Source organism: Protopterus annectens, chromosome 14.part0 (assembly GCF_019279795.1).
Source record: "Protopterus annectens isolate FY-2018-M chromosome 14.part0, PAN1.0, whole genome shotgun sequence".
Classification (NCBI taxonomy): Eukaryota; Metazoa; Chordata; order Ceratodontiformes; family Protopteridae; genus Protopterus; species Protopterus annectens.
Window position 1 is genome coordinate 1,168,618,411 of NC_056748.1, and position 23,816 is coordinate 1,168,642,226.

Here is a 23,816-nt window from a genome sequence, read left to right on the forward strand (position 1 = left end):
CACTACAGTCTCATGTTCTCACGAACCAGCCAGGACCAGCAGACCATACTGCAATGTGGCAAGATGTCCGCAGGGTAAATGAGGTAGGCCTGCATAACCGGACATATGAGCAGGTATGCCACCACTGCAGTGATCTTCTCAGACATGTCAGTCAGCATGCTGCTGATGTGCAGAGAAAACAGCTTGCAACAAGAGGTGGTGTTAATATCCACCCCCTCCCCCCTTACCAGAGTGGATGAGCTGCTCTTGAGCCTAGTGGCACCTGTCCAACAACAACAGCAGCAGACATACACCATGATGGAGGTTGGAGCCACCCAGCAAGCACACATGGAGCATGCAGGTGACATGGCATATCTGCAGACTACTGTTATCTGTATTGGTAGATCATGCATATGTGAGATGTGGAGTGTGTTGTTAAAAGAAGTGGAGCCTGTTGTTGTGCAATACTGATCATTTGGAACATAATATGTAGCCCTGTGAATGTAAACTGTTGTACTGTAAGATTGCAAACACACAGTAGCAATGCCACAGTTGTGGCCACTGACAAACTTTCTCATCTCTATGTAGGTCCCTCTGGGGTGACATCAAGGCAGTGGACAGATGCTGGTGAGTGTGTTCTGCATTTATTATCGTAAATAAAAAGTGCATGTCATAGTTAAGGTGTAGGTCATGTACACATGTAACACACCTACCCATAATGCATGCTGTGCATGTTTGGTGTAAGACCACGCACATCTCACTAATGTGATTTAGCTGCCTCAAATATATGCAATACCCAGACCATCTCAAACAAATGTGGCTAGACTGTAGTGACCATTGGATAGGCCCAGTTGGTACTCAACATGCACATAACATACACATCTATGTCATACACAGAGCATTTTAACATGCTACACATAAAGGATTCCCAGATCCTCTGTAAAGATGCACTCCAGTATCCAAAATCTCATCCACACATTACACAAAATATACCTGAGGGGTAGAGGCCTATCGTGGGGCATTTAAACACTCTGCAACACACTACACATTCATGTCAGGGAATGCTCCTTATTGGCCTCCTTACAAACTCATGTAACAACTGGTTGTGAAATGGTGAATGTAGCCAAGGTAGTACAGTTCCGGTACAACATGATTAGTGCTGGTTTGGGAAACATTTGTAGCCTTGAGTGATCACATGATGCTTCATGATGATGGCCTATGGTACTATACCTCATCCAGTTATTGTAACCACAGTACTACACATAGCTTTCATTGCTATACACCTTAATGTTGCATGTATGCACACATATGCACCTCTAAACAATATGCACGCCAATCACCATTTGTACAACTGACACATATATGTCTTGTGATGCTATTGAGTGGCTAGGCCATATGACACACATTGGATATGTGTAGTGTTTAAATATGCAGTTGTGTTTTAGCATGCCATGTCATGGATGACACTGGCATGTCCACAATATGATCTACACTCACCATAAGTACCGTGCATTGGGTTTGTGTCCGAATGTCTACACTCACCATAAGTACCGTACATTGGGTTTGTGTCTGAATGGTATTCCATCAATTATCCATGCACCACTGATGATGATGTGTGAATACTCATCATGCATGTGCTAAAAATTTCTCCACAATTCTTTGTTAAAGACACAGAGGCTGTAATCAGCATTGGATACCTATCTGACACACAGATACCCATCCAGCCATGTTATGTACACCTGTGAGTTATGGTGCACAGTACATTACAGAGTTTTGAATACCTGCACAGCAATGTTGTGTCCATGTATGCATTGTGTTACAGGGGGAAGCCCATCACCTAATAACAAAACACATGCATCAAAGCCATGTATGCTGTTAGTAGCAAGGACTGACTACACTTGCACTGCATGCTGTTGAGCAACACGTACTGCATGCTGACATGTGTGATATGACTGTTTTGCTTGTGATACTGTACCCCACCATCACCTGCTATTGTGTATGTTCTGCGATTGCTGGTGTTGTGTGTGTCTGCTTTAGGGAGGAGTGTATTTTTGTATGTGTGCATGTGGTCTGACATCATGTTCAGGTCTTAGTGTGTTTCCTGTTTTCCTCTCACAGGTACCAAGGTGGGGCTGGTTCAGTACAGCAGGGAACCTGGTGTCACTGAGACAGACAGTGATCATGATGATAGGTGTGTTGAGGCACAGGCAGGTTTGTCAGGGTCTGTTGTTGGTTCACCAATTGACAGTACATAAGTCTCCACCCCATCCATGCACACAGTCATACTGCCTGTACATCCATCATCATCATTACCCTAGCTGAGGGACAGTGTATAGTTGGCACTGGCCAGGACAGTGTGGTATCTACGGCAGCCATAGCCAGATGTCTGGAACGGTACCACATAGGCAGATGCCCAGGAGTTCTTGTCAGAGCATTGCTGGTCATCATGCCTCTGGCAGATGTGCCACACTTCTTTCTACCACATGCATGTTCCAGGCTGTCATGGAGGCACAGACATGAATGGGGCGGTACACCAGACAGGGACTAAGGGCACAGAGGGCTCATAACACCTCTGTAAATGACAGTATCCATGACCTAGCAGGTGCCATATGTAATTGCACTGAGGTCATTGATAGATGTTTGGGTGAGACATTAGATGTCTTCCACAATGTCATGTCCATGTGTCAGAACAGTGCGGGGCGGTTGAGATGTGAATGTATGCCAGCAACATCAGCAGCTGGAGGTCACCGTGGATGTCCAGCAAGTCACAGCCGCTCCCGTAGTGCCAGCCCCAGCAATGTTGGGGGGGCTGTCCATAGACTGTCCTAGAAGACCACATGCACGTGGCTCTGGCTAGTCCCAGCAGGGACCTGGATCCAGTGGACATATGTCAACCTCTTCAGATAGTACCCAGTCTGGATTAGTACCTGATACTGTCTGTACACCCCTGCCAGGCACAGGTTCCATATCCATGGCCAGAGACTGTGATCTGTAAAGCCTGCCAGGTACAGTCTGTAGCAGTCTCATAAATCCCCATATATGGCAGCCACATGGTGGAACTGTGTGCATGCAGACACACACACATAAACCAGAAACCTAGGGCAAACACATACCTGCACACATTACATCATCATTGGCCCATAACAGTACTCATGGCCCTCACACACACACTCACACACACATGTCGATTGTATAGCTCAGTGTAGGCCTCTAGCAAACCAACAACACACCCTGTGCATATGATGAAACCTGTGCCACCTCCTGTCATCTGTAACTTTGATGCAGGAACAGGCTAACATGGTGCTGATGTAGAGGGTGACTTTAATAAAGTATAGCAATGGTTGAATGTGTAGCATGTATAGCAATGGTTGAATGTGTAGTATGTAGTCAGCAGTGAAGTGTAATTATATCCTTGAAGGTGTAGCTGAGCAGGCATGATGCATTAAATCTGTAATTAGCAATGTTGTATTGTTTCTACCAGTGTTTATTCCAATTGTGTTTTGTTTGCCCATGTGCCACTTGGCTGATGAGTGTAGTTGTGTCAGCATGTGTAATACAGTGGACAGTAAGTGTGTTGTGTGCAGCACAGGTTTGCAGTTGTACATTTGAGAACATGGTGGAGGTGCACCGTCTGCATGTACGTGCATATTGAACACATGGGCAGGGTGACATGCCCTGTATTGGCCAGTGTTAACACTCCATAGTTTCTATTGGTGGCCAGTATGCATTGTACTACACACATTTTGGAACTTGAGTACTCATGTGTGTGTATGATACAGGTTGACACTGTGCTGTGGGTGATGCTGTTGTTGCTAGCTGTCATTGGTTTGCATTACTAAGGTTAACACTGTCCCAACTGCATAATCCTTTATTAATGCACACTGTTTACCTACAGAGTTGCATGGACAGTGCTATCCCAAACAAAAGAAATTCTCACTTATACAGTAAAAGTGCATAGCCTCATGGACTCCTGCCATAAACTAAATATATAATAGAAGGTGTGAAGTTGTACCAAAAAGAGTTACATACCAAGAAGGGATAACCTCTCTGGTCAGTATCATTGGGAAGATACAATCCCTCAATAAACATACAAGGCAAACTTCAAAATACAAAATGGCAAGGATTCCAAAGACAACACTAAAGCTTTCTTTAGTGTTGTTCATAATCTACAGGGGAAATCGCAGATCGGGTCACAGTTAATGTAAATTGTCACAAAGTACATTTATCTGACTGACATTACCAATTCCTTGTCAGACAGTTTGAATGTGGATTTTACCACCCTGTCATTACACAAGGGCCACATTTACAGACCTGAAGTATGTAAAACCTGATGACTCACAGACACTTTAGTTAAAACATTTCTTTAACAAAGTACATACCACAGTGGCAATGGTACTGGACAGTGTCCCTGGCTGTGTCATACACAAGCTGACATATGAAGTTACCACTCACCTAAACGCTCTGCCCAGATGCAGCCTCTATACAGGTTACATTCTTGTGGAATGACACAGGGTAATGGTGTTCACAGTCCGCAAGGGTTGAGCTACAACGTCGTTGTCTTCTCCTTTATTAGGGGTCACCACAGTAAATCATCTGTTTCCATTTCTACCTGCCCTCTGCATCTTGCACTGTCACACCATCCACCTGCATGTCCTCTCTTACCACATCCATAAACCTTATCTTATGCCTTCTTCTTTTCCTGTTACCTGGTGGCTTCATCCTTAGCATCTATTTCACAATATACTCTGCATCCCTCCTCAGCACATGTACTAACCAACTTAATCCTGCCTATCTGGCTTGGTCTACTAACCTTCAAACCTGGCCTGGCTCTCTAATATACTTATTCTTAAACCTGTCCACCCTCATTGCACCCAGTGCAAATGTTAACATAAATTGATTAAGGGTAGAACTACTACAGGTCCTGGAAACTCTCACCCTATATGTCAGACAAATGTTATCTGGAAGGCTATGGAGCACAGCATTATGTAACTCATTAACAGAGACATTATGAACCTGCAAACACTGCACCATACCCACTTAGGTTCTCTAAAGGCCAGATCATGGCTCCTACACCTAGTAGACTTCAAGCCAGTCAACAAGGCTATAGGTGAGGGAGGGGAGGTCAACACAGCCAAGCTATAGCTCACCAACAATTCATACCCATCCCACATACTGGTATAATACATAACGTCAACAGACTGACCATAAATGATTGTTAGATGATGGCATGACAATTGACACACAGATGTAGGATACACAGTAACATTTGCAGCCTCCATGTATTATTCTATGCCAGTAACAAGTGGTATTCACCTGCACTCAGTCCTGGAACCACTTCTGTTTGGCATATAGCTTTCTTAGGTACAAACAAACACAGTAGGGATATGTGAGCCCACATTTGATGACAATGCATACTGTGGGCTATACTTTATTCTCCAGATGACACGCACATCCTCCCAAAGGGTATCATACAGACAGATACCTAGTGTCAAACTCATGCTGCAAAGCTATAAGTCAAAGAAAGCATAGTTATTCACCTTTAGAAAACAAAGTATCCCCAGAGTACCACATAGGTAGTAGCTCCCAAATTGTGGAACAGGTACTAATGTATACATACATCCATGTGTTAAGTCATCTCTCCTTTGATAATCACATTACCCAAAGGGTTTTGGAAATCCCTCTGTGGAGCACATAAGCAATAAAGGGTTTGCATGCAGATCCACAGAGGTTGTTGCACACCTATAATGATTAGTCATCTTTGCCAGACTTTGCTTGCTTTGGAACAGGTTTCAAATATACCTCAAGCATAAACCCTCACTCACACTCTTCAATAGAAACCGTTATGAGTGGATGTAAAATGGAAGACATAGCCCAGGGATCCCTGCAGTTCCTAAGCTTGTCACAAGCATACAGAAGTGACCTAAGGTCTGAAAAGCGCCAGCACACTCTGGCAAAGATAACAGATGTGTTCATGGAGAAAGCAGAGTACCCACCTATGAAATAGAGGTCACATGTATATATATGGATTTGCCCCACAGCTACCTTACATGTGTAATGCACATACAGTTGTCATTGTGATATGTCATACACTAGAAAAATCAAAACCCACTCCACATTGGCCAATGGTGTCACAAACCTGGAGCACACACACACACACACACACACACACACACACACACACACACACACACACGCACAGTCAGCAAGTGCGAGATTCAAACTCTTTCCTAACTACATTAAGATACTACAGCAGTACGCATTTACACGACGCGCTATACACATTACTGGGATTTCACCTTTCCACAGGTATATTTCTAGGATGGTGACATCATGAGACTTGACAAAGATGAGTATACCACTTTTAAGGGGTGTGAGTAGTCTCCAAAAAGGTTGCTCTCTCCCCAGGGAGAGACAGATACACACACACAGTTTTCAAGTGCGGTGTTCTTAATCCAAACTAAGTACGTCATTACACTTCAGCAAGCAATATGGAGTTACAGGGTGCAATACAGACATTACTTGCTAACAGTTTGCCCAAAGGTTTTTTTCACATATGCTAACCTCAGCAGGCTGATCATACTAGGTGTATTGTGAGTGTATTGTATGCATAGGCCATGACCATATCATATATGGGTTGATGCACCACATGCTGGCACACACTGGGTCAAACTGGTGGCTAAGCTCTGTCAACCCAATACTGGAAAATACAGTCAGGAGGAGTAGGGTCATACAACCACACCACCAACTGTCTTACATAGGCCTACAATATAAGCACCAGCAAAACGCACACATAAATGCACATTAACATACTCAGAGAATACAAATATTAATCTGAAAAAGAGAGAGTATCCTCCTAAACAGACAAGCAAGCAACATGCACCTCCAAGCACACGCCAGAAAACACAATACACCAAAGCAGTGTGCCTCACAACAGGCCCTAAGGCAAAACAACATACCCAACACACTAGTAATAGGTGACTTCATAGTCAGGCACACAGATGTTCCACTCACTCTGCTGGACAGGGGGAAGGTTACTGTCAGCTGTCTGTCAGGTGCTATGATCCGCCACATAACACAAGCACTTACATCACTCCAGAACGGGTACATATATGACTTGTTCTTTGAACATGTCGGTGTGAATTATCTGAGATATACCTCCCAGGACAACATGACAAGAGATATATAGTAGCTCTATGATCATGTAGCCCAGGCTGGTATGACCCTGACCTTTGAGTAGCATCTTACCTTCACCTACATAATACTGCAATATAAGAGAAAGACAATAAACTTCAACAATTGGCTGAGCTTCTGGTGTCATTCAAAGGGGATCCAGTCTGTCTGCCTGTGATGACATGCTAGACCAGCCTTGTTGCTTTGCTACAGATGGTTTGCACCTGTCACCCCTATGCTTCTGAATACTTTCTTGCTGTCCCCATATTACCTTTTTTAGGCAAGGCTCAAAAATTCATAGGTAGGTACTAGGCTATCTGCCCAAGGGCATTTATAAGCCTAGGCATAATGTGTTGGCTTTTGCCTGCCTTTTAAATTAGTTTCCTGGGCCTCTGTATAGCAGGGCCACTGAAGTGAGCCCAGGGATAAATTTACTATTTCCCATCCACTCGTCAAGATTCCTCTTGAAGAGAGTCAGCGAGGGGCTCTGCCTAACATCAACTGGGATTCTATTCCAGAGTGAGAGAAGTATATGGGACAGGAATCTATCCCTCCAGTATGTTCTGTTTATTGCTGTACTGAGGTTTAATTCACTGGAGAGTGTGGCTCTAAGAGATTTGGTTTTCTTGAGGTGGAGCATGTCCATTAATTCCAGGTTGGACATGGCCTTGTACGTCAGGCATAGATCACCTCTGAGCAGGCAGTAAGCAACCGAGTAGAGCTGGAGTTTCTTTAGTCGAGCTGCATAGGACATCTCTTTGAGGCACGTGATCCTCTTGGTGAGGTACTTCTGTGGTCTTACCAGCTGTTGCATGTGCCGATTAAGGTACATACCAAATGGGGCATTGTACTCTATTATGGGCCTAATGAGTGATGAGTAGAGGGGCACAATGACCTCTCTTGATCTAGAGGTGAACACTTTTGTGATTAGAAATTCCTTCCATGTAGCCCACCTAAAAACGTTGGCAATGTGATTATCAAAGGAGAGTTTATTGTCCACCTGTGTCCCAAGGTCTCTTATCATACTTTCAGTGTTAAGTATATTACCGCCCATGTTGTAGTTCATGGGTACAGAGTTTTTACCAAAGGGGATGACGATGCACTTTTTGGCATTGAGCTTGAGGCCATGGCTTTGACACCAGGCATCTGTCTCAGTGAGGCCCTTTTGTAGGATGTCCACATCATTAGTAGTTTTGAATATGGCTCCTAGTTTGCAGTCATCTGGGAACTTCATTAGCCAAAGACCTTCTGTGTTAGCCTGTACTTCAGGGAAGTAGATACCAAACAGGACAGGACACAGGACTGAACCCTGTGGTACTCCACTTGTCACTGGTCTGAAGTCGGACTTGGAGTCTGCTACTTTCACAGTGTGGGTTCTGTCAGTGAGCCAGTTGGCAACCCATCTTGTGACATAGGGATTTATACCTAGTTTAGTGAGTTTATCTATAATTCCAGAGTGGGGGATGGTGTTGAAAGCCTTGGCAAGATCTAGACAGGCTTACCCTTGTCTACAGCTTTGGTGACTGCTTCAAAGATGTCTGTCAGGTTTAGGAGACATGATCTGCCTTTTACAAAACCAAAATGGTTGTGGTCCAGAGTTTGGAGATTACCCATGTCTTTTTTGTTTATAAGTTCCATGATGCATTCCATGGCCTTGCAGACCAGGCTAATGGGGTGCTAGTTCCCGGGGTCTGTGGTGGCTCCCCCCTTATGTATTGGGATAACCGTCACTGTGCGCCATTCAGCAGGCACAAAGCCTGAGGTGAGGCTATGATTGAACATGGTATGTAGGTGTGGTGCCAGTTCATTCTGGAGTTCATGTAGAATGCAGCCTGGGATGTTATCTGGTCCCATGGATGCTGTGTTCCTGGCTTTGGAGAGTGGTTTTTACCTGTGCAGTCGTGATGACAGCAACTTTGCATTCTTCCGGTATAGAGATGGGCTCTTTCATGGGTGGGGGGGGGGGGTAAAGTTAGCACTGATCCTATCTGCCAGGATGCTGGCAATATCAGTTGGGTCTGTATATTTAGTGCCATTGTGCTGTAGCTCAGAGCAAATCTGAGTGTTGCTATTGAGATTCTTGACATAGCTATAGTGAATGCTTTGTGGTTGTCTTTAGAGTCAGTGGCGATTTTGTTTTCGTAAATAGCTTTGGAGGATTTTATCAGGGATCGCAGCTTCTTACTGAGGCTGACCAGGGAGCTCCTCCACTCATGGGATTTTACCCTCTTTTGCAACAGTTTCTTCCTTTTGTTGTGAAGTTTGTTTATGGCAGGGGACCACCAGATTGGCTTCTTTTTTTTTGAAGAATAGCATCTTGGTTCTGTTTGCGATAGCACAATGCATGCACTCACGTAAGTGCTTATAAAGTGCAATTGTGAAGGATTCAGTAGTCGTAATGGTATTGTCCATCTGCATGGGTGTCCTGAAGTTCACCACTTCTGTCTTAAGAAGCATGAAGTTGGCTTTGGAGAAATATTTTAACATGGTTTCCTTAATGGGGGGGGGGGGCAGAATGCGGATATGTAGGGTAATAAGCTTATGGTCAGATGGGACCAATGAGGCATTGACTTCAGGTGTGGAACACCGGTCACTCAGGACACACCAAACCCCATAACCAACACAAATAACCACAAAGTGAGCTAAATGCTACTCATTGTCAGAAGTCTCAGCCTCCAGATGCACACACTTGAGGCACTTCTCAGTATGGAGAATATTGATATCTGTGCAGTAACAGAAACCTAGTTCAAGGCTCCAGAGAGCACACCAGCACTACCAAGATACTACTCATTCCATACCTTCCAGCATCAGAACCTGGATCATAGCACATAGGGTGGGGATGTATCCATATTCATCAAGGATACCTACACCTCTCTCTACATCCTCCCTACAGAATATGTACCCATAGAATGTTGCACAGCAACGTTCTTCCCACTCCACAGGGGTGGGGTCACAAAAGACCCTTGGCATTCATGCTCTGAGCCTGATGAGTCTGATCTGCAAGGCAATGAAGCCAATCATAATGGAAGTCAACAATAAAGACATTGGGAACATTCACACAGTTGAGCACACCCAGTTTGGCTTTGTCAAATGAAGATCACTCCTCCTGAACTGGGTAGATTTCTTTGAGACAGTTACCCAGGCTACAGATGATTTGAAATGAGCTCCACACAGCCTACCTATAACTCGCTAAGGCCTTTGACACCATTCCCCAGTCAGGTATCATAGATGAACTCACCAACCTGGGCATGACTCCATACATCACAAGATGGATTGCAAACTGGCTCACAGAAAGATCCCACTAATTGCTGACTACATGTCAGACTCTACACCGGTAGCAACTGGTGTCCCCCAGGCTTCAGTCCTGGGGTGCCTCCTGTTTGGTAGACTTCTCAAAAGTACATGCCAACACAGGAGGGTTGTGGTTGACTACGTTTGCTGGGAACTGTAAAGTGTTTGCCATAATAGATTCCCCGGATGACACATATTCTCCATAAGGGACTCTGAGACAGATGTGTGGTGTCAGAATCATGGCCTCAAGCTCAATATGAAAGAATGCATAGTGGTCCACTTTGGTGAAAACAAAGTACCCACAAACTACCACATAGGTGTTACCCCCTAAAAACTGACACGTTAATAAGGGATCTGGGGTCACAAGTAGATAGTCATCTTTAGGAAATCCTATGTGGCCCACCTACTCAACAAAGGGTTTGCATCAGGATCAAAAGAAGTAGTAGTGGTCCTCTACTCTTAAGTCATCAGACCCATCATTGAGTACAATGCACAATTTTATATGTACTCGACTAAGCATATCCAGCAGCTGTAGAGATGACAGAGGTACCTCACCAAGAGGATTACTGGCCTCAAACAGTTGTGTTATGCAACACAACTGCTAAAACTAAATCTGTTCTCCGTTGCATACTGCATACTCAGAGGCACGCTCTGCCTAACATACAGAGCCATGTCCAACACATAACTGTTGAACATGCTCCATCTACGAATAACACAATTGAGTCGCACTACACACTCCAGGGATATGAACCTCATCACAATAATGAATACAACATGTTGGTGGGATAGAGTACCATCCCAGACACTTGCCTTACTGTGGAACAGAGTCCCAATGTACATCAGACAGAGCCCCACGCTGACACACTTCAATAGGAACCTTGATGAGTGGATGGGAAACGGACAATTCAAGCCAGGCATCACATCAGCAGCCCCGCTAGAAAGGAGCTTAGGGTACTAGCTATTAGGACTAGGGCTTAGGAGACTACCCAATGGGGTGGTGAAAGCTGCACAACTTGCCTAGGCTAATATATGCCTTTGTGAAGATAGTCTGCTACATACCTATGAAACTGTGTGACAGGTACATGTCTACAGATAATAGATGTGTACTTCATTGCACAGTCATGTTGTACAGTAGGCACATGGACCACATACACTGCAATGCTTACAGATACTGGTGGCTGTTATGTACAGTGGGTGAGATGTGCACCTCATGTCTTTTGTGCCATTGGGATGTGTGCTGGGTGGGACAGTCCTGGATGGCTCCCTGTCATGTTCCCCCTCTTACACACATCTCTACCCATCCATCTTTGGCTTATTATACTGTGTTCCCCCTATATATATATATATATATATATATATATATATATATATAGGTACATAGGTATATATATATATATATATATATATATATATATAGGTACATAGGTGGGTAATAGGCTATCTGCCTGAAGGCATCTATTAGTATGGCCAGAGTGTGCAGCTATCACCACACATGGGGTTAGTTCCCTAGGCCTCTGTGTAGTAGAGCTGATGAAGTGATCCATGGTGTGACAGTTCAGTTTCACATACACTCATCAAGGCTCCTCTGGAAGAGTGTCTGTGAGGGACTCTGCTTAATGTAGGTTGGGAGCCTGTTCCAAAGCAAGGGAAGTCTGTGAGTTAGAACATGTTTGAGGGATACATTACTAATTATTGTAATGATAATATCCCCTAGAGCATGTGGCACAGTGAGCTTGGGTTTACTTCAGACAGAGCATGTACATCAGTTCTGCATTGGACATGGACCTGTCTGTTGGGCAGAGATTGCCTGAGTAGACAGTATGCAACTGAGTACAGATTGAGTTAACTTCAGTCTTGTTGCATGGGGCAACTGTTTGAGGCCAGTAATCCTCTTGTTGGTCTTTCCAGCTGCTGAAGGTGCCTAGTCAGATTCATCGCAAGTGTGCTGTGATAATCTCTGATGGGTCTGATGACTAATGAGTAGAGGGAACCTCCTTTGATCTACATGCAAAGACCTTGGCAATTTGTGGGAACACACAGCATGATTTTCTAACCATTTTGTGAAGTAGAGATGACTATCCACATGTGTCAATAGATCCCTTATTACCTCCATATTTAGGGTGTTGGCACCTATGTGGTATTTGTATGACTGTAGCTCGAGGCCATAATTTTGACACCATATGTCTGACTTGAGACCCTTTTTAAGGATGTCTCTGTTGTCCCAAACATTGATTATGACAACCTTTTTACAGTCATCCACAAACTTTGCCCTAGTGTGTTTGAATGTATTTCTGAAAAGTATACACCAGACAGGAGGGGTCACAGGACTAAGCCATGGGGGACAGCAGTTGTTAACAGCTTACAGTCCAAAAGGGAGACCACAATTCTTACCTTGTGGGATCTGCCCCAGTTGGCAATCCAGCAGATGACATGCATGTTTATGCACAGGTTGTTGATTGTGTGGATATGACATGTGTGTGGGATGTTGGAAAAGGGCTTTTCAAGGTCTATGTAGGCCATGTGTAGCTCATTTCATTGATGAATGTCCACGGTAACTGCCTTGAAAACTGTCTAGCAGGTTTAGGAATCATGATCTGCCCCTGACCAGACCAAAATGGGTAGGGTTGGGTGTTTGTAGGCTCCCAATAGCTTTGTTTGAGTTCCATAATGATGGAGTCCATGGCCTTGCAGATCAGGCTTATAAGACAATAGTTCCCATGGTCTGTTGTGCACCAACACTTGTGGAGTGTGCTAAATGTTGCTGTAACCCATTCAACAGTTTCATATCCTGTACAGAGGGCAAGTCTCAACAGACTGTTCAGGTGCAGGGTCTGTTTGTTTTGGAGTTCACATATGACACAGCCAGGGAAACCATGTCATCCCATAGACGCCGTGTTTTAAGGTTTGGATAGAGCTGTTTAACCATTGTATATGTGATTTCTGGGTTTTCACAATCTCCAGGTATGGTAATGGGCCCTTTTGTCAGTGAGAGGGGGGTAAATATGTATGAACCTGTCTGACAAGATGTTGGCAATGTCAGTCATGTACATGTATTCATTTACACTTTGCACTGACTCAGAACATATATGAGTTTACACTGATATTTATGACATAGCGAAAAAAAGCTTCATGGTTCTCTATGGACTCTGGAAATATTTTTTCCAGAACATGGCTTTGATAATGTTAGGAGTGCTCATTGTTTCTTGATGATACTGATCGGAGATTTATTGATCTTCCTTGGATTTTCACTTTCTTTGAACAACTTAAGTACTTGTAGTACATAGTTTGATTATGACAGGGGTCCAATATATTATATGGGTCTGTTGTAGTACATAGTTTGATTATGACAGGGGTCCAATATATTATATGGGTCTGTTTTCATATCACTGTGTGCGCAAGGCAGGATTGGTTAATAGTGACAAGTGCCTGGAGTAAGAACTGCAACTGCCAGATGTTCTTCATCTCACATTGCTGCAGTCCTTACATATGGGGGTAGTCCGCTGTCCTCGGTCGGCCCGAATACCAAAGTATTAGGCTGACGTCGGTCATGGGCACTCAGATCTGACATCAGAGCGTCAGGGTATTAAAGCGCATGACCGACGTCATATCCTCAGTCTTTTTTGCCGCATGGTCCGATGCAGAAGCAGCGTTTGCAAGTGCCGTTCAGCGTTCTGAAATTGTCGTATTCTGAGTTTCAGACCGAAACCAAGTTGGCCTAAGTACCCCGTTGGGGAATATTTTTGTTTTTTCTTGCCTCAGTTAATTCCGGATGTCAGAAAAAGTGAATAATTGTATTTCTTGTGGGAAACAGATACCGCATAGGGATTACCACTCTCTTTGTATTCCTTGTTTGGGACCTGAGCACGGTAATCGGGTGTCGCTTTGTGCTAGGTTTAATAAGCACCATTAACGTAGGTTAGATTGCGCTAGGCTTGTCTTCGTAAGCGGTGTAATTATAATATGCCGTCGGATCCTCCGGCCCGCTACCGCGAAGAAGCGCAAAGAGAAATCTTTAAAGTCCAGGCAGGATGAGTCGTCCGTTACAGACGCCGGTTCTTTAGAAACTACGGTGGAATCTGTGGATCCAGCCGAGGTTTCAGTTGAGTCTCAGGGGGAGGCTTTAATTTTGCAAGATGTGGCCTCTCAGGAGTCAGGTCAGGCTGAGGGGGCCTCTCAGGTTGCTGTTCTCCCTTCCTTGCCTAAGGTGGTTAGGCCTTCTCCTTCTGTCTCTAAGGCTCCTTCCAAAGGCAGGCCTGGTTTGCCTTCCACAGGTGTCAGTCCTAGTTCTGCAGGTTCTGTGCCTAAAAAACACATGCTTAAAATGGCAGAATATTTAATTTCTTTAATCAGAGGTTCTATGCCCCCTCCTGATAAGAGACCTAGGGTGGAGCCAGAGGTGGAAAGTTTGGAGCAGGCTTCAGATTACTCAGAGTCTTCAGCTGAAGACATTCAGGATTTTCCTCCTTATTCTGATTCAGACGCAGAGGATTCCACTCCTTCTGCTTCTCCTCCAGAGGATTTTTCTTTTTTAGAAACCCTGCATTCTATGAGGGAGCATTTTAAATGGGAAGGCCAGGATTTCTCAGATTCCCGAAAGAGGCTTAGGGAATTTTTGTTTTACCACAGCATAGGCCCTTGGCTATACCTCCTGTTTTGGATGTTGTTCAAGATGTTTTCTCCGAGGCTTCCCTTAATCCAGACTCTCTGCCTCCTACGCCAGTTAAGCCGGACAGGTATTACAGAGTACCTGAGGCTCATAAATATCTGTATAAGAGTCCAAGGGCTGACCCAGAAACTATTAGCCAGGGACCTAAGGGTGTCAGGGCTTCTGTTGTAAAGAATCCAGTTCCTATGGATAAAGATGCTAGAGCTTTGGATAGATGGGGTAAGAAAGTATATACTTCTTCCACTTTGGCAATGAGGGCTTTGAATTGCCAGTTTCATATGTTGAAGTATCAGAATTTTCTCCTTACTCAACTAAAATCTAAAGTGGATGCTTTGGCAGAGGGCATAGAGTGTAAAGAATTACAGGATTTGGTACATGCCTCTGAACAGGTGGGTAAGCATTCTTTGCAGTGTGGTTTCGATGCTTTACAGGCTTCTTCCAGGGTGGCTGCCACTGGTTCAGTTATTCGAGCACGCCTGGCTTAAGGATCAGAATTTGTCAGAGCATGTTAAAGCTAGAATTTTGGATGCTCCTTTACAGTCTGAAGTTTTGTTTGGTTCTCCTGTGGAGTCTGTCTTGAAGAAAATGGAAGACAAGGCTAAGTCTATGCAGACTGTTAAAGATTTTTTGCAGGTGCAGCCTCCTAAGTTTAGCAGGAATTGGCCTACTAAGGGATGGGCTTATCCTTCTTCTGATTCACAGTCTAGGGGTAGATCTAGACGTGGTAGGGGCAGAGCTCAGAGTACTTTCAGGCCTAGAACATGGAGTTCACCTGCACAATCTTCAGGTGAGGGCAGGGGCCAGTCCTTTCGTAAACAGGCCCAATGACCTGCATTTTCAGCTGCCAGATTCTTCCTGTCTGGCAGCTCCTTTGGGAGTAAAGCTGGCACTCTTCAAGCAAAACTGGCTTTTAGTCACCCAGGACAAATGGGTGTTGGACATTATAGACCAAGGCTACAAGTTTTATTTCCATACATTGCCTCCTTTCAAAGGCATGCCAGACGTTCCTCCTCAGCAAAGGGTAGAGGCTCACAAGCAGATTTCTTTACTTCTTCAAATGGGGGCTATACAGCAGGTCCCTCTGTCAGAAGTGGGCCTAGGATTTTATTCTCGCCTGTTTCTAGTACCAAAGAAAGGAAACACTTGGAGGCAGATTTTGGATTTATCTATCCTCAACACATACCTGGACATTCCAAAATTCAAAATGTTGATGTTGCAACAACTTCTACCTCTGTTGGGCAAAGATCACTGGATGGTAACTCTGGATCTCAAAGAGGCTTATCTTCATGTTCCTATCAGGCCCAGTTGCAGGAGGTACCTGCGTTTTCGGGCTGGGACTTTACATTATCAGTTCTCTGCATTGCCCTTTGGCTTATCTACTGCACCCAGGGTGTTCACAAAGGTTCTGGCTCCAGTTATAGCCTTCTTACGGTTAAGAGGAATACAAATTTATCCTTTTTTGGACGATTGCCTGATTCTTGCTCAAGACAATTACGAACTTCTTCATCATCTACAGTATGTGATGGCAGTGTTAAGGTGCCTAGGGTATTCTGTGAACGAAACAAAGTCCAGTCTAGTACCCTCTCAGGAAATGTGCTTTCTGGGTGTGAGACTGAATACAGCTTCCCAGATGGCTTTTTTGACCCCGGACAAGCAAAAGAACCTTACTCTTTACTTCCATCAATTGTCTCTATGGTCCAGGCTGACTGCAAGGACAGTCCTTCAAGCCTTGGGGTTCATGGCATCTTGTATTCTGGTGCTTCCCAATGCCAAACTGCATATGAGGAAGCTACAATGGTATCTCAAAAATGTATGGACACAACACTGCCAAGATCTGGACACTGTCATTCAAATAATACCTTGCATTCAAAAGGAATTTTTGTGGTGGGCTCAGGAATGTCACCTAAACAAGGGACTCTCTGTGACCCGACCAGAGGCGAGTCAGATTTTAACGACAGATGCCTCGGACAAGGCTTGGGGAGCACACCTCAATGGAAAATGGGTTCAGGACATGTGGCCTGCCAGACTTCAACATTTACATATCAACTTGAAGGAGATGTTAGCAGTCCAATTTGCATTGATGGCTTTCAATGATTTACTACACCCAGGGCAAGTGTTGATTCAAACAGACAACACAACTGTCATGTGGTACATCAACAAGCAAGGGGGAACCCATTCGTACCCTCTTTGCAGGCAAGCAATGATTTTGTGGGAGACTGCTCTCAGTTTACACCTCAATCTTCAGGCAAGGTTTCTACCAGGAGCACAGAACTCCTTAGCAGATGTTTTGAGCAGACAGATAGTGGATCCCCACGAGTGGAAATTGGATCCTCATGTATTTCGAAAGTTGACAGTGATATGGGGAACTCCAGACATAGATCTGTTCGCTTCTCCACTAAATTTCCAGTTGCCAAAGTTTTGCACAAAAATGTTTCATCCCACAGCCTGGAAAGTGGATGCTCCATCATTCAGTTGGAGCAATCTTCATGTCTATGCCTTTCCGCCTCTGCCTCTCCTCCCCAAGGTACTCTTGAAGGTCAGACAAGACAAGCCCTCCATGATTCTAATAGCTCCAGATTGGCCTCGACAGCACTGGTACCCTCTGCTGAGGAGTTTAGTATGGGAGCCTCCATGGCCTTTGCCTTCGATTCTGCACCTTTTGTCACAGGAGGGCAATCATTTCCTCAATGTCAGGATTCAGTCCCTGCATCTAACAGCCTGGCATATTCTGTTCTAGAACCTGGTGGGTCGCAGCTTCCACAACAAGTTTTGAATGTTATTTTGGAGGCCAGAAGGCCTAGTACAAGGAAAGTTTATGCTGATAAATGGAGGAGATTTTTAATTTGGAGCAAAACAAAGGGCTTTGATGTTTCCAGGCCTGATTTAAGTGTTTCTCTTCAATATCTTACAGAATTATTAGACAAGGGTTTGTCTTTCTCTTCTATAAAAGTTCATGCTGCAGCCATTTCTGCTCACTATGACTGTGACTCTCCATTATTCTCTCATCCTTTGTTTAAGCAATTTCTTAGAGGGGCAAAGAACATAAGACCCCCACGTAGAGCTCCTACCCCTGCCTGGGATCTCAATTTTGTGTTGGAAAAACTTACTTTACCTCCTTTTGAACCTGCAGCTACTGCTGAGTTGAAGTTTTTGTCTTGGAAGACTGCTTTTTTGTTGGCCATTACGTCTGCTAGAAGGGTTTCTGAATTACAGGCTCTTATGGCAGTTGAACCCTTCCTAATTTTTCATAAGGATAGGGTATCTCTGCGTACTAATCCTACTTTTATGCCTAAAGTGGTTTCAAATGTGGCCTTGAACCAATCAATTCATTTGCCTACTTTTTATGCTGATCCCCAAAATAAAGGGGAGAAAATTTTGCACACTTTGGATATTCACAGGCAGTTGCGTTATTATTTGAACAGGACTAAAGGGTTCAGACAGTCTCAGCAGTTGTTTGTTTCCTTTGCTTTGGGTTCTCAGGGGAAACCTGTTTCAAAACAAACTATTTCTAAGTGGATTGGCTTTTGTATTGCTTTTTGTTATTCTCATCATGGTAAGGAGATTCCGGCTGGAATCAGACCTCACTCCACTAGGGCTACTGCCACTTCTACTGCTTTTTTAAGGGGAGTAGCTACTAAAGATATTTTGGAAGCAGCTACTTGGAGTTCAGTGCATACTTTTTCTAAACATTACCACCTTCCTCTTTATTCCAAATCTAGGGCTGGATTTGTCACTGCAATCTTACAGGGCATTTTGGCAGCTCCCAATGCTTTATGATTTTGCCAGCCTCCCTTTACCTCTGCTTTGGGATTCTACCCATATGTAAGGACTGCAGCAATGTGAGATGAAGAACATAGTACAGTTTTGTACCTACCATAAATGTAGATGTTCGAAGATCCACATTGCTGCAGTCCAATTTACCCTCCCTCCTTCCCCTCTGTAGTTTGGAATGGTTGTATGGTTTGGGTGGTAGCTGTTATTTGTACATGCCTTTTGGGAAGTATTCTATTTTTGGCTGTGGCCTTTCTTTTTAGGGCTTTCTGACATCTGGGGCAAGAAAAGACTGAGGATATGATGTCGGTCATGCGCTTTAATACCCTGACACTCTGATGTCAGATCTGAGCGCCCATGACCGACGTCAGCCTAATACTTTGGTATTCGGGCCGACCGAGGACAGCGGACTACCCCCATATGTAAGGACTGCAGCAATGTGGATCTTCGAACATCTACATTTATGGTAGGTACAAAACTGTACTTTATGTGTGGCCCACTGCTGTACTCAGACATGGCCTAAGTGTGTGAGCATGCCCAGTATGACCTTTCAGTATGTTGCTGACTGAAATTTGCTAAATTTGTTTGTGTGGGAGCATGCCCACTATGGGCATATATACTATACGTGTGTGAAAAATCAAGTTGGTTTTTACTTCAGGGCACACCTTTGTGTTGTACATCGACAGGAAGTATGCTGTGCCTGCAGGGCTTCCATGAGTCAATTTGCATAGACTTAGCAACAGTTCTACATACAGGGAGGACAGCTATTATTTGTACATTTCTACCCGGGGGGCACACTTGATTGTTACTGTGGGTGTACAATAGGATGAGGGGTACACCTGACACTTGTACACATTTGCTAGGCCTGCACTGCTATGTCAGGTACTCCATTTCAGTCTGTACATTTGCCTATCATACTGGCTTGAGGCATACCACTGTACTACAGACCTTAGCTTTCAATTACACGCATATTAGTTGTGACTTCATAGCCTACCCAACCCACATCACACTGCCTGGTCTGCTGTTATCTGTCTGCATAGGCCTGGGGGGAGGTTACTCATATGCCTCTTCAAAGGGCATGATACAGCATTTGTTTGTGTTTGCGTTTGTCTGTAATTGTCCTGCTGGCTGTGACTGTTAGGTATGTGACCCCCCAAATGGTATGTGTGAGTGACTTAAGTTGTGTCTGTGCCAGTGAAATGCTGTCATGGCTTAGTGGTTCAGTACTGTGACTATAGTGCACAGTGTCCTGAATTCAAGCCCTGTCACTGCTTTTTATTTTCCTGCTGGGCAGACCTGACTGGTTAAGGAACAGTAAAGCAGGTGTGAGTGTGTTTGCCCAACTTTGCTCGAATTTGCCCGACATTGCGCTTGTTAGCACGGTGCGCAGCTACGTGCAATTGTATTTAAATATGCTCAATAATGGTAAAATTTGCTTAGCAGGGCTTTATATTGCTTAAAATAGGGACTCATGCCTCAAGTGGTGCTGCAGGGCTGCCTATGTCGGATGCACATAATACACTCCCTATACATGTTTGAAAACAGGTAGTGTCAAGTTAGGTATCCCTTTTACTGTATGTGCGAGTCAGAGAGAGGTTTCATTTCCAGGGTTCCTACTGAGTCAGTGTATGTGCTGTGTGTTGCCTCTTTGCCAAGGCCAGGGCATACTGGGCACACCTCCTTCTGCCTGCTGGGGCAGGCTGAGGTTGTTCCTCAGTCATGCTGTGCCTGTGCAGGCCTTGGCAATGGTGGGGGGCTGTTTGGCTCTGCCCCATGTTCCTGCTGCAGCTGTTTCCGTAGGATCATATTGTGTAGCATGGCACATACCATGACAATTTGGGTACATGTAGTTGGTGAGTACTGCAAGGCTCCACCAGATGTGTCCAGGCACCGGAACCGTGACTTGAGCATCCCAAACACACGCTCAATTATGTTTCTTTGTGCGTGTGCCTCATTATGGAGTTCTTGTTCAGGTCTGTGTACATTTCTGATGGGTGTCCTCAGCCAAGGCTCTAGTGTGTATCCAGCATCCCCCACTAGGTGACCATCAGGGATGTCCCCATTGGCAAATCTCTGGTACAGCTGCGTCAGATGCCAGATGTGGGAATCGTGATAGCTTCCAGGGCAGTCAGCACACACATTCATTATTATGCCCTGGGCATCACACAAGACCAGTTGATGGAGGGGAAGCCCTTGCGGTTGATGTAGACCCTACCCCGCTCACCGGGTGGTGCTTTGTTGTGTATGTGCGTGCAGTTTATTGCACCCACTACCCCAGGGTATTCTGCTATTTGGTGGAAAAGATGCATATTGCTGGCCAATGTCTCACGGGAATTGGGGAAATATACGTGCTCACTGACATGTGCTGACATGGCATCCAGGAACTGGTGCAGTACCCTGGATGCTGATGCCTGTGAAATCCCCATCATATCACCAGTTGGTCTCTGAAAGGTACATGTAGCTAGTATTCTTAGGCCAACACATACCTTGGTATCCACTGGGATGGGTTCCCCTCTGTTGGTTCTGTGTGTGAGGTGTGGCCAGCACAGTTCAACAATTTGCTGCAGGAGGTCTCTGTCCACCCTACAGTGCGCCACTATCTCCAGCTCATGTAGCCCCTGGAAGGTTACCCTGGTTCTGTACTCCTCCGTCTTCTCACTGTGGGTTGCTCAGCAGCATTTACATCATCACCACCCTCAGCACCTTGCACATGTTGGTTTTTGATAGCAAGAGCAGCCCCTAACATTTTGTCTGACTTTAAAATGTTTAAGCTTTCTCTCTTTGTATACTGCAGTGTTGCAGAGTTCTTGGGGAAAAAACAGGGAAGAATCCTGTTTGCAGAGTTTAAAGTGCTAGGCTGAGCTGGGCTAGTCTGCTGCCTGTGTAATTGGCTGATTCTGATTGATTTCACCTGGCAGCTCTGCTAGATGTTCTTCATCTCACATTGCTGCAGTCCTAACACTTGGGTAGTCCGCTGTCCCTCGGTCGGCCCGAATATCAGAATATAAGGCTGACGTCGGTCAAGGCGCATTTGACTGACATCAGAACGTCAGGGTACAAATGCGCATGACCGACGTCATATCCGCAGTCTTTTTTGCCGCATGGTCCGATGCAGAAGCAGTGTTGCAAGTGCCATTCGGCGTTCTGAAATTTTTCGGAGTTTCAGACCGAAGTCAGAGTTGGTTAAGTACCCCGTTGGGGAATATTTTGTTTTTTTCTTGCCTCAGTGGTTTACCGGATGTCAGAAAAAGTGAATAACTGTATTTCTTGTGGGAAACAGATACCGCATAGGGATTACCATAATTTGTGTATACCTTGTTTAGGACCTGAGCACGACGTTGTTGGATGCCGCTTTTGTGCTAGGTTTAATAAACGCACTATAAAGTGGAGGTTGGATTGTGCAAGGTTGGTTTTTGGGAAGCGGTGCAATTACAAAATGCCGTCGGATGCTCCGATGCCGGCTTCTTCTAAGAAGCGCAAGGACAAGGCAGTTAAACCTAGGTTAGAGGAGTCGTCCGAACCGGACGCCAGTTCTTTAGAGGTGTCAGTGGAACCGCTGGTTCCGACGGAGGCCTCTCTGGAGACCCAGGGAGAAACTTTGATTTTACAGGATGTGGCCTCCCAGGAGGCAGGGCAGGCTGTAGGGGCTTCTCAAGTAACTGTACTACCCTCCCTTCCTAAAGGGTCTAGGCCCTCTCTTTCTGCTTCCAAGGCTTCTCCTAGAGGCAGGTCTAGTTTAGCTTCTGTGGGTGTCACTCCCAGTTCTTCAGGTGCTGTGCCCAAGAAGCACATGCTCAAAATGGCGGAGGATTTAATTACTTTAATTAGAGGCTCTATGCCCCCTCCTGATAAGAGGCCTAGGATGGAACCTGTGTTGGGGGATTATGAGCAGGCTTTGGATGTGTCTGAGTCTTCGGCTGAAGACTTGCAGGAGTATTCTCATTATTCTGATTCTGATGTGGATGATTCTACTCCTTCTGCTTCTCCTCCTGAGGATTTTTCTTTTTCAGAGACCCCTCACTCCATGAGAGAGCATTTTAAATGGGAAGGTCAGGATTTCTCTGATTCCAGGAAAAGGCTTAGGGAATTTTTGTTTTTACCCCAGCATAGGCCTTTAGCTATACCTCCTGTTCTGAATGTGGTGGAAGATGCGTTTGCAGAGGCTTCTCTTAATCCTGATTCTTTGCCTCCTGCTCCTGTTAAACCGGATAGGTATTACAGGGTGCCTGAAGCTCATAAGTATCTTTTTAAGAGTCCTAGGGCAGACCCAGGAACTGTTAGCCAGGGGCCTAAGGGTGTTAAGGCTTCTGTTGTCAAGAATCCGGTTCCTGCAGATAAAGAGGCCAGGGCCTTGGATAGATGGGGGAAGAAAGTTTATACTTCTTCCACTCTAGCCATGAGAGCTTTAAATTGCCAGTTTCACATGTTGAAATATCAAAATTATCTCCTTTCTCAGTTGAAATCTAAGGTTGATGCTCTGGCGGAAGGTATTGACTGTAAAGAGTTACAAGATTTAGTGCATGTTTCTGAACAGGTGGGTAAGCATTCTTTGCAATGTGGTTTTGATGCTGTACAGGCCTCGTCTAGGGTGGCTGCCACTGGGTCAGTTCTTCGCAGGCATGCTTGGCTGAGGGATCAAAATTTATCTGACCATGTTAAAACTAGGATTTTGGATGCCCCTTTGCAATCTGATGTCTTGTTTGGTTCTCCTGTTGAGGCAGTTTTAAAGAAAATGGAAGACAAGGCTAAGTCTATGCAGACTGTTAAAGATTTTTGCAGGTTCAGCCTCCAAAGTTTAGTAGAAATTGGCCTACTAAAGGGTGGACGTATCCTTCTTATGATTCCCAGTCTAGGGGTAGATCTAGACGTGGCAGGGGCAGAGGTCAGGGCTCTTTCAGGCCCAGAACAGGGAGTTCTCCTGCACAGTCTTGGTGAGGGC